The sequence below is a fragment of the Echiichthys vipera genome, assembly GCF_963691815.1.
Source record: "Echiichthys vipera genome assembly, chromosome: 16".
NCBI classification, from domain to species: domain Eukaryota; kingdom Metazoa; phylum Chordata; class Actinopteri; order Perciformes; family Trachinidae; genus Echiichthys; species Echiichthys vipera.
In genome coordinates, this window is record NC_139841.1 from 4,960,450 (window position 1) to 4,972,815 (window position 12,366).

At 41.3% G+C, this 12,366-nt stretch overlaps 1 protein-coding gene across 1 annotated transcript in view; it reads right to left on the reverse strand.

Annotated features, from left to right (window-relative positions):
- Positions 1 to 12,366, reverse strand: part of ptpa (protein phosphatase 2 phosphatase activator) — a 40,392-nt gene that overhangs the window by 13,385 nt on the left and 14,641 nt on the right. The window lies entirely within an intron of this gene.

A 12,366-nucleotide genomic window follows, 5' to 3' on the forward strand; every position in this document is an offset into this window, starting at 1 on the left:
GCCTACAATCTAGGGGAGCTCCAAAAGCTGCTAGGGAGCGAAAAATCCGACCTAAAGTCTTGTAGAGGACACTCAGCATTAGGGGACTGGTCTCTCCTAGCACCGGGCAGATTCAAACAGAATTTTGCATTTGTACTTGCACGCTTAGTTGTTGCTTCAAGAATTGTTCTCCACCATTAATGGTTCAAATTAATGACTGACAGCCTCTGCTGAACCTCTAGCCACACACTGTATATAGGGAACCTAAGTGAATTGGTAAATATAAGGGCTGCCACGATTAGTCCTTACAATTGACAATGTTGCCGGCGAAAAAATGCCGCTTGAATTGCTTCAATCAGTGTTTCCCCTAGAGTCACTCTGCTGATGAAGTGTGGAGCATTGGCCTGTGTTGCATATGTAGTGGTTTGAGAAGTTTCTATGGACCGCTTGATTCTTTTTTTACAGTGAACATGGGTCACACGTGGAATCCGTTGTGAAGAACTCAATTCAAGTAACTGAAGGTGCTTTTCTCAAATTGACAAGTCCGATTTTTGTTTTATTTTTGTTCTTTGTGTTTTTTTTTTTTAAAGGTTCAGCAAGGGACTGGGAGAACTGCAGCTCTAGTGATAATGAAGGACGTGTAACAGTAATGTCCTGTAAAGGAACAGATCCTTCTGTGCATGACGGAAGGTCTTGAGCTGAGCAGTGAGGAGTCCAAAGATAACCCTGCTGTTTGATTCATCCTACAGTCCAGGGGGAGGCTAGAACGAGGTCAAACTTCTATGCAAATTATTTAAGATTTGTCTTCATTTGTGGAGGTCTAAGCCCTTAAAACATGCTGGAATCAGTGTTTTTCATATTAACGCATGACATCACTGCCTGTATGTCAAAGTGTTCACTCGGTGTGACAAACCCACAGAGAACTGTCACCAGCTCTGCAGCTCCCCGCAGCTCTACAGAGCTTTATGCCGTCGCTCAGCTTATTGTTTTGGTTTTCTGGCTCACAGAGTGATTTTGACACACTAACTAGTCTCATTCATTTCCAGATGTTTTCAGCAGAAAGCTCTGAAAACTTCATGCCCAACACCAAGCAGCAGACTATCAGTGCGTTTACCTAGATTACAAACCTGATTATATTCGGGTTAAGGGCATACTCTGGTTTTTCAAACAGCATGTAACACCGTACCCCGGGTAAAAGCAGAGTTTTCATTCCCCGGTCAACAGACCTAGATAACTCCATCAGTACCCTGATTATTTTTGCATGTAAACAGCCTTACCGGATAAATATCTGGTTTTCAGTCTGCGCATGCTCCGTGGGTTATAACTCCTCCTTCCCACTCGGACGTTTGACCCAGAAGTAGAATAAACCCAGAAGCATCTGCGCCATAAAAAAACTACAATAGAGCGTTCCCTTTCAACTGAGGGGGGGCTACTAACATCACTACCAAGAAGACCTGTTTCTGTTGTTGGTCATACTTCTGTCCAAAAGTTGGACATTTCCCACAACTTTCCAAGTTGTTGTAATTTTGACAAACGTGAACCGGAAGAAAATGCCACATTAAGTCCAGCTGTATGTTGGCGGAGCACCACCTACTGTACTGGAGGAAGAGTTACTCCGTCATTCTCCCCCGCTGATGTAAAAGGGGGGGAACTTCAATAATCTGATTATTCCATTAACCAGGGTTACTGATGTCCATGTAAACACACTGAATTAGAGACTAGCTGGTTAACATAAGCTGTAGGGCTTTGTTCGAATATAATCCCAACATTTTAAAAAGGAATGATATTTGAATGAATATTAGGCAGCCCTTAATATTCCAACCATTTATGGACATTATTTTTTGTAAATGTGTTTGCTTGTAAACGTTGTTTTCAATTCAGATTCTGAGGCTTTTTCACGCCTGGTGAAGTTGTGAATCGTGAAATAATCAAATATTAATATTAATAAACAAAAAACTTCAAATATGATTGTTTGGCAAAAGTTACAGCCCTATTAAGCTGTTTTCACAGTTGAACTAGAAATTTGATTTCGGTGTCAGTCCTTGCTGACTGAAGTTCCTGAATCTCGATGTCTCTCCAGTTGGACGTTTTCATTGCAGCCCTCACAGTTCTTCACTGTTCGAGGTTTCCTGCACTGTTGGCTGACGCATGATATCAACACCATAAACACGCCTGCTGCCCTGCCATGAAAAATCCAGAGAATGAGCAGCTGTATTCTCACATGGGCTCACTCTGAGATAAAAAAGGTCTTTGTATGAGGGGGGCTGGGAGGGAAAAGTCTGTATGATGTGTGACTAAATCGAACATCTACATTCTCACATACAGCTATGTCATTTCTGGAACTTTCAGGTTTGCAGTGCATGTGTGAAAAGGGTCTTCGCAGGATTATGATGGTATAGTTGTGGTTTATGCTTTTTTTAAATTGTTTTGTTCTTCTTTGACATCATTGAGGTTTGTTCTGTCGATGATATGCGTATAATTAAGCTGAAAGAAAAACCTCAGACGAAAAAGAATGAGTGTGATGAAACCATATGAAAAACATTTCCTCTATTATAATGGAAAAATGCAAAAAAGCTCCTGATGACATTGCTTTCATACTACCTTGATTACTCTGATTTCAGAAAAGTAATCAATGTAAAAGGAACATGTGGAACAAAAGGCTGATCGTTGCTCCAGCAATCACCTAAATAACAATAACAATAACAATAATAATACACTCTGGAATCAGCAACGAGTGTGTTGGCTTACAGACACAGAAGAACAATAGGTAGACAGTCACTGTAACAAGTGAGACTGACAAAAACAAATGTATGAATTCATAAATGTATGAATGAATATAGACTGTTTTCCCACCATTTTTCCCAAGAGGCAGGGGAACCCAAACCCAGACCCTGGGGCATCAATCTAACAACCCCCTCCTTTTTCCATCCCCCCATCCCCCCCTCCTCACACTGCTCTAGACACTTTCCAGGGCCTCGCATGAGAACACATGGGGGAAGGGCATGGAAGAGGGAGGAAAAGGGGGGTGGAGACAGCCCGTATTCCCTGGAGGAAGGAGTGATTCACAGCAGCATGTGGGGAAGGAAGTGACTCATGTTTAGGACGGCGCACACACACACGCACGCACACTAGAGCCTTGTGTGTGAATCAAAAAAAGAAAAGAAAAAAAGAACATGAGTTTGAAGTATCCACATGTGTGTGAATAGGAGGGAAATACGTGGGTGTACATATGGAGTGTTGCGTGATAGAGGCCTGTCTGCGCAACAGTAAACAAAAGAGGAAAAACAAACCTGCAGTCAAGACTGAATCCCATAGAATGATGTCAGAACCGGCGTAGGCCTCGTGCTCGTACACGTGCACACGCTCGTGCTCGTACACGTGCAAACGTGCTTTATAAAAGCCCACCTCTCTCAAACGGGCCGTGGCGGGCAAGCGGACTGCGCCTAGATGCGGTACGGTTGCACTCGTGCTGGTCAAATGAACTAGACTTGAGCTGTGAAACGTGCTTGGGCACTGTACGGATGGACAGTGTTAGTGCCCCCCAACTTTTAAGTTCTGTTGCTATGGTTACCCACAGTTAAATAAACCTTGCATTATGAGTAGGGGTGGTTCACAAAATTCACTGTTCGGTTCATATCACGGTTTTTTGGTTCGGTTCGGTTGTTTTTTTTCTATTTCTTTTAGATTCTAAAAATACCATGTATCAGATCTGTAGCCTTATAATTAGATTATTTTATAATCAGATATTCTTAAGGACATGTCACGCAATCATGCAAAGCCTGAAACAATGAGACAGCTTGTTTAGGGATTAATAATCTTAAATTAAAGTGAAGTGAGATTTTGAAACAGTAGGAGACACATTGCTGCATTTACGCGTTTATATATTTAGTTGGCAATAAGGTAAACAATTGCCTTCTAGGTAAGAATATAAACACTTAAACATTATCAAATCTTAAAAAATAGGTTTTCTTTCACTAAAATACAACCAACCAGCAATCACTGAACTGACTGAAAAAGGCTACATCAGGGCTGTTCAATTAATTATGAATCGGGGCGGGTCGATGAAAATTGAGGGGCTGGAAAAATATGAGCATCACATTGATGGATATTGTAAAACACTACAGTGACATAGGAGGGAATATATTTTATCAATTTGTCATAGGCCTCAAAGTGCAACAAGCTTGTCAAAAACAATCCTTGTTGAATGAACAAACCTGTGAACCAGAGGTTTTCACTCCATTATTGGACTAAAGGAAAGTTTGAGGCTCTTCTCCTTTACTTGAGTATTTTTATTTACATGCTCCTTTATTATTCTACTCCTCTACAAATCAGTGGAAATATTCTACTTTTTACTGCACTACATTTATCTGATTACTTCAGTTTCTAGTTACTTTACCAGATTTACAAGCACATATGAAACATTAGTTTATTCATCAGAAACTGGACTGACACAAATGAAAGTCACATAAATGCAGAGTAGCAGGATTTTTATCAACTTATCCTCTTTACACACAGATATGGCTGCGGAGTAAACACTTCAAAAACTTCTTTTGAGAAAGAGACATTGATGTGGTGATTTAACCACGGATTTAACCAGACAGAAACGATTGAGAACAACTACAGTGCTGAGCTTAGCGAGCTGCTGCCAAGAGGATTCAGAAACCCACAAAGAAGAGCGTAGCGGGAGCGTGCGTAGCGGGAGCGTGCGTAGCGGGCCGAACAGGACAGATTTTTCATAATAAACCATTCCACCCCTAATTATGAGTTAGAATGATGATTGACTGGAACCACATTTGACGTGCCCCAATGTTTTAACGCCTGCTAACCAATCAGAAACTGCTATTGTCCTTGTACATGCTATACATAAACTGTATGTAGTCTGTTGAGACTACTTTTAATCTACCTAATGGACTATTTTCTAAATGTGACTCCTGCTTGTGCACGCAGCCAAAATGGCAGGTTTTTGAATGAAACAAGGTTGACAAACATTGCACCGCAAAACATTGTCTTTTTAAATACATTTGTGGTTTTAAGAGTCAGTGTGCAGGGGTTAAACAGAGCCAGACCAATATATCGGTTGGCTGAATTCGCCTATGGCAGAAATATCAGTATTCATTGATATTGCCGTATATACTATATTCACAGATATGCCAAACTGTTTCAGAAGATATAATGTAGAAATTGATGCATGGGTTGATTTAGAAATAGAGTCATATAGTTTATTGTATTCTTTATTTTCTGAGTGTTCATATCATTGGTTGACAATGTATTACATTGTGTATTTAAATCATGTAATAATGTTAAATATTCTTGAATAGGTGTTTGCTTAGGGAATCAGCCTTCTGAGTTTTCATTCCTGCTCAAAAATGTGCTGTGTGTTAGTGGGGTGCATAACTGACCTGAATGAGCCATAATGTGGAGTGCTCCTTATAATTGAGTTCCATGTGAAAGTTGTTATTTTGAATGTTTGGTTATTTCCTCTCTCATCACACTGTGCTGTTTGCTTCAGAGGATTATAAGACAACAGAGGTCTGCTGTGTGCAACCGCTTCATTTCTTCCGTTCTTACCTTTCAAAATAAAAGCTTGAGACACACTACCTAGTTAACTGTTTTACAGAGGGGACTCAAATTCATTCACAGCCTTCCATTAAGATGAACCTCAACAAAATATCGGACAGTAGCTCATTGTTAGCGGTTCCTGTTCAGGAATCCCAGGAGGAGACACTTTTATTTTGTCTCCTGGCTGAAAGTTTGGAGCTAACCTCTGCCACTTCACTAAGCCGCAGAAACAACACACTGGACTCTTCCACAGGTCTTTTTTGTTCTCATACTGAAAACTGTAGTTGCTGTACATTACACTAGAAATCTTCAAACATATCTTGATAAACTTTATTTCTCCCCTGATCGCTCTCTCTCTCATCCGCTCAGAACACATCTCCTTTCACATGTTCATGTCATTGATTGGTCAGGCCCCCGCAGAAGAAGGCTGCGTTGCTATATCTTTTGATTGGCACACCCACTGATGTTGTCATGGTTGGACCGGTTCGGACTGAAAAAACAGATATCTTCAGGTTCCAGTTCGGCACGAACTTTCCAGGTTATTTTTGATCGAAATGCACCAGCCGGGTCATACTCTGGTGCGCGAACCAGGACAGAGCCTGCTCCGTCAGCCGAAAAAGGCTAAATATGGACTTCATATCGGTAACGGCGCTAGTGTCAAGGCCTGGTCCCACCAACATTTAAAACAGTGGATCAATTGGAATTAATTGAGCCAGAGAGTCCAAATTAATGTGGCTGTACCATCCTCTTTGGGATGGGAGTTGAGAACAGGTTCCGTTTGGGAACTGGAAACAAATTGGAACAGTATCATGTCTCCAATCTTATCAATTCTTTTCAATAATGCAGACATGTTTTTTTTCACAATAAAACAATGAAGTCAAACTCCTGCATCCACTCTGCTGGAAACAATGAAGGGGGAGTCATGGTGGAGAGACCCCTAAAGTGTGGCGCTATAAAAACATAAGCTCAACACAGGCAGGCTTAGCAGATTTTTTCTAAACAAAATAGAGAAAACTGTACAAATATTCTCTAATTGCATCAACACTGTGTTCAGAGACTATAAAACAGCGGTGTTGGCTGCTTTTTGGGTATCAGACTGATAAGCAGAATCGATACAGACACTGGTATACAGGCACAGGACACTCAAGAAGACTCTCCTGTAAGTTCTTGCAGAAAGTGCATTAACACTGTATCATGTTTCTGAATTCTAGAGATGAAATAGTAGGAAGGAAACAGCAATAGTTAGGTTATCTCACCAGCTACAGCAGTTCACCAACTTGCCCAGTGACACGCAACAGTTCATAGAACCAAACATTTTGCAAAGACGATTCATTCTGGTGTACCACTTATGCAGTTGATCAGCTGGGCTTTTGATACAGAAATTCAGCACTGCCTGTAATTCATCAACAATGGTAAACTATTTATATATTTGACCCAAATTCCACCTGGGTCCTGACCTTCATAAGTGGCTGAGTTAGCTTGATTTGATTGTTTACAATCTGACAATTCTGAATGCACAGCTATGTTTTAGATCTTGAAAGTTGGCTTAAAGTTGATCTGGACCTGTTGTGCTTGTGTCCAAACCAGCAGAAGTGCAGGTTTATTCACAGATAGCTGGGTCAGGACCAAGCCCCCACCACAGGGACTTCCTGGTTGATCCAAATAGGAAATGCTAAAACTGCAGATCTCCAAGTGTGGTAGTTTGCATAGAAGAGCAATTTTTCATGACCCCCATGTTAAACAGGCCGTTTTCACAGAATCATTAAACCTGTTTAAGGCCTGGTACAAAAAAACATTCAAGTCTGTATGTTTAGCTCATATCTCCATGACAACACTGAGGGGGGTGAATTTTTTTGTACCAGGCTAGTTTTTATTTTATTGGAGGTTCAAGTTTATGAATAATTAGGGGCGTGGCCTCTTGAGTGACAGCTAGCCTCTGGCCTTAACTTCTCCTCGGAGGTAAACGTCAGCCAGATGGACATATCTCCCTCCCCCAAACGATACATACATGCCCTTTTTTGGTAAGAGGAAATGAGGAGGAGTCAAAGTCTAACAAGATGGAGACTCCCAGAGGCGAGTATGAGTTGATCAAGTTGAGAGACCAGACCCCGACAGAGAGGCTACATAAATTGTTTACACAGTCTATGGTCCCTCAACCTCACGACCCTCAAACATGACTCATTCTCACATATAGAGGACTCATCTCTATCAATGACAAATGTTGATATGAAGATGAGAAGATAGGTTATTGATCTGCTTGTGTATCTCAATTTAATTTTCTCATCAAATACTAAAATGTACTATGGGATACTGTGAACAAAAATGCATCAAATCAAATGAAAAGATCACTGGAGGCTGACATTGATCTCCTGAGGTTTTTCCATAGTAGGGAAGGTGGTCATACCAAGCCATGCCGTGAACGGCCGTGAGCAGTCAGCCGTGCTGGCATGGTGTGTGTTTTTCCACTGAACAGCACAGCTAAGTAAAGTTACAGACACACACAAGTGTGGATGGAGCTAAGGAGAGGAGACAGCTGCAGGTTTATTGTGCTCAGACCTTCGACCAAGTGGGATCATGGCACCGACCGGGCCTATGGAAACTCTATGGATCCATATTTGATGTTGGATGAAAAAACATTTTTCAGCACTAAAATATACTGTATGTAGCATACTTGCATTTGCAGACTGTGTATACTTTGATTGAAAAATTCAAATAAAACATTTTAAATGACGGTACATCCACTCAGTGCCCCTAAAAGTGAAACATTTGGAAATACTGCTGTGTGTGCTGTAAGTTTGAAAACCCAAGGGTTGTGTTTAAGGGTGCACTCACACTTGGCATTCATACAGTGCCCAGGCAAGATTCACGGCAAACGGCTACACCAAGCACAAATGACACAAATTGAGCAACAACTCTACATTGAAAATCAATATAAATGAAGCAATGAGCCTCTGAAGCATCTAGAGTGTCTAGAGCGTCTGAAGCGAATAGTTAAAAATATTGAAATTTTCAGGCGACAGAGTGAAGCTGAGGAGGAGACCAGGCAGCACTTGTACGGCTACGGAGGTTAAATCACTGACGGCCTGATCTCACTACAACACAACCGCTCTTTAGAGAGCCACAACCCTGATCTGAGAGCTCATTTCTGTTCTTTTAAGCATGCAGATCCCTGGTTAGCACTAGCATCACTCCCATTTAGCACAACAGCAGAGTAGAGCCCTGGGTTAGCTTCGGTTAGCTAGCCGCCTCGGCTGCTACCTGTGATTGAAGCGATGAAGCAATGATCAAAAATGTGACAAATGTGAGCAAGTGACGCATTTGTATTTGCATCATTTGCGTTTGGTGTGAATGCAACATTAAGCTGTGATCACACCGCATGCGATAGACATTGAAATCACAAGAAATGCGAGCAATGCGCCGCTTGATCATATTTGGATCATATTTGGACCATTGCGACCATCAAGCCAATCGTGCGTTTTGGAGCATCGAGGCAGTTAGGTAGCAGCGGGCAGCTAGCTGCCTGCAGCTATACTTTGCTTTTTTGCTAAATGGGAAGTGATGCTAGTGCTAACAGGGATCTGAATGCTTTTAAATGAACAGAAACGAGCTTGCAGATGAAGTGTGTGGCTCTTTCAAGAGCCGTTGTGTTGCAGTGAGATCAGGCCGTCAGTGACCGTCAGATTATTTTTTTGGTAGTTTTCAAACCTTTTAATAAATAGGACAGACAGGAAATGGAGTTAGAGAGAGCGGGGGTGACATGCAGCAAAGGGCCACAGGTCGAAGTCGAACCCACAGCCACTGCCTCAAGGACCATCATCCTCTTTACATGGAGCTACTGCTCTAACCACTGTTCCACGGGCCAACCTGTCAGTGATTTAACCTCCGTAGCTGTAGAGGGTGCTGACCTGCCTCCACGGCTCTAATGTAGATCAGACTGGGACACACTCGTCGGATACGCTTCACTCTCTGCAATGACAGCTTTCTTTTCTTCTTCTTCTGGATTTCCGGCAGACTAGATGCCTAAAGGCACTTTGCTGCCATCCACAGGTCAGAGTTATATCCATAGGAACAGTCCGGTATTCTTGATGTAGTCAGTGGTGGCTTTGCCCTGGTGATCCCCTGGATATAAAACACGCTTAATCTCAACACTGGTTGGCTGACGCACCACAGCTTCATGCGATTCAGCTGAAAAGTTCAATATTGTTCAACTTGAGTGTTTAACGCGAATATAAACGCTTCCCAAAAAAACTACTACTTCGTCGTCGATCCAAAAAAATAAATCTCTGTTCTTACTTGTCACCATTGCTGTTCTTCATCCGAAGAATTTTCTGTATTCATCCTTGATTTTCAACGGCAGAGTAACGTTAGACAATCTGCTTCCTGTTTACACCAGCACACACGCTCAGTGTATGTGAACACATTTCTGACACAGAGCTAAAACGTTTGTGTGGACGGGGATCGTTTTTGTATGTTTTTGTACGTGAAATCAGATTGACTACATACGCACTCATATTCACTCTTAAAAACTAATAGAATAAAAACGTGGGAGTGGAAACATTGTGGAGCAAGAAGCAGAACATAATAGCTCCAGTAACAATGCAGGGACACCCATAAAATAAGACTTATATCCATAGCTGTGTTCAAAACTGTTCCCTCATTCATTCACTCACTCATTATTCCCTTTATCAGTGTGTTTTACATTGTGAACTATAGAGAAATGACCAAACGAGATTTTGGACACTAAACTTCTTCTCCTCCGTGAAAACACAACCACATTGCATTGTTATATATGAGTAAAATTAAAGGTGCCTCGTATGTACGCTCAAATTAGCTGTGCATTGTGGGTATTTTATAGTGGACTATATAGTGAATGAAATTAATCACTGAGAATTCGAACACCACTACAAAATGGTGAACACACTATATGGTGTTTTCGTGATAGGGCGGGTTTCAAACACAGCTCATGAGTCTATTGCCCCAGTGAATGTTGGGAGTCCTCCCATGACTCATAACTGTAATCATATGATAAGTACTAACCTCAAAGAGATTCAGTTTAGAATGATATCAAACAGAGACAAGCAGCAAATCCTCACATAGGAGAGCTGGAACCATTTTTGGGAGAAAAATGCCTGAAACAATTTATTGATTATGAAAATATTTGCAGGTTCATTTTGGGTTTATCTTCTTTTTGTTCCAAAACATAGTAAAGTGTCAAAAGACAAGGAGAATGAGGAAAAAATCTGAACTATGATTAAGAGATGAGGAGAACCGCAGAGGCCCTAAGTCCCCTCTTTACAACAGCAGCATCCTTTCATGACCGTGAGGAGGAGGGAGAGGTCAAACAGCAGGAGGAGGAGGAGGAAAAAGAGGGAGGGAGGTTGTGCCTCTGAGTGGGAAGGAGGAAAAGGATGTAGCTGCTCCAACAACGCCCTCATCTACTTCCCTCCCCTCCTTTTCCTTTCGAAACCAAAAACAAAGCGCATGGTTCCTGCTCTGGCACTCTACCAACACAATCCATCTGCCTTTACCCCGTCTTCCTTTTCCTGGACAAAGCTGAGGTGGACTAGTTTATTTTCAACAGATAAAGTACAATGTTTAGTTAAAGTACACATAGAGCTGTAAACACATATTGATTATATTAATATGTAATTTGTTAAACATATACGTTATGGGTATGTTATCTAAGGGAATACGGGAAGATTTTCTTTTTTTAATCTGAAACTCAGATTAGACAATGGAAAAGCTAAAATGCTATCATTAAGTAGCTCGTTCTTGTTTCCTAACTGCGTATTATAGGAGTTCTGCAGGGAGCTTCATGGAAACTGTCAACAGTTAATAAATAATAATAATGATAAACTGCTTAAAAATCGTGACAGCATCGCTAGGCGTCATTAGCAACGCTGTTAGCAACAATGTTAGCAACGCTTTTAGCAACGCTGTTAGCACGGAGACTAACGTTCAAGTCAAGCTAGTGCGGTGCTTATGTGAAACATAGTGGTAGTGGATGAGAAGATGTGGACAGAGAAGAAATATAGTTTATGTTTGTTGTACAGGTGTATCAAGGTTTTATTGCCAGTTTATTCATTTTTTATTCATTGACAGTAACGAGCGTAGTTGGAGCTCACTGCTGACAGAGCAGAGGAGAAGCTGCAGCGTGATAGAGAATTACACCACAACCTTAAAAAGTACTGATAAAAGAACCAGTAATATTCGAGCTATTAGATACAACATATTAATACTACAGTCATTAGAATTTAACCTCAAGGCCCAATTAATTGTGGGTGTTGATACCCATCCATGATTATCACAATCATTCAATTCATGAATTTACATTTGTAAACACAGCTCGTGTGGAGATAGCCACTTGTCTAGCATGGTAATGTCTAATTCACTCTTCTGATATTCTTCATAGACCATTAATCCAAGACAAGCAGAATACTCTGTCCTTAGCGTGCAATAGATGCGGAATAAGCTGCTATCATAAAGAGCCATAAGAAGGGCTCCAAACCCCACCTGAGGACGTATTGGGACTGTTAGCGTCTATTCATTTAGAAAGTACAACGGCCAATAGACTTGTGAGAGAGAGAGAGAGATAGAGAGAGAGAAATGCAATCTCCAGAAGAAAAAAGCTAATGTTGGGCTATAACTGAACTACATCACTCACTCTACGACTCACTTCCGGGTTTTAGGCAAGGCTATGGAAAGAGGCAAGGACACCAATCAAAGATGGCAGGGCTTTGGGGGTATGACGCATACGTAGTGGACCTGGAGCTGTTGTTCTTGCTGTTCTTTCTCAAAAGTGAGAAATATAGAATAGTTGTAGTTTGA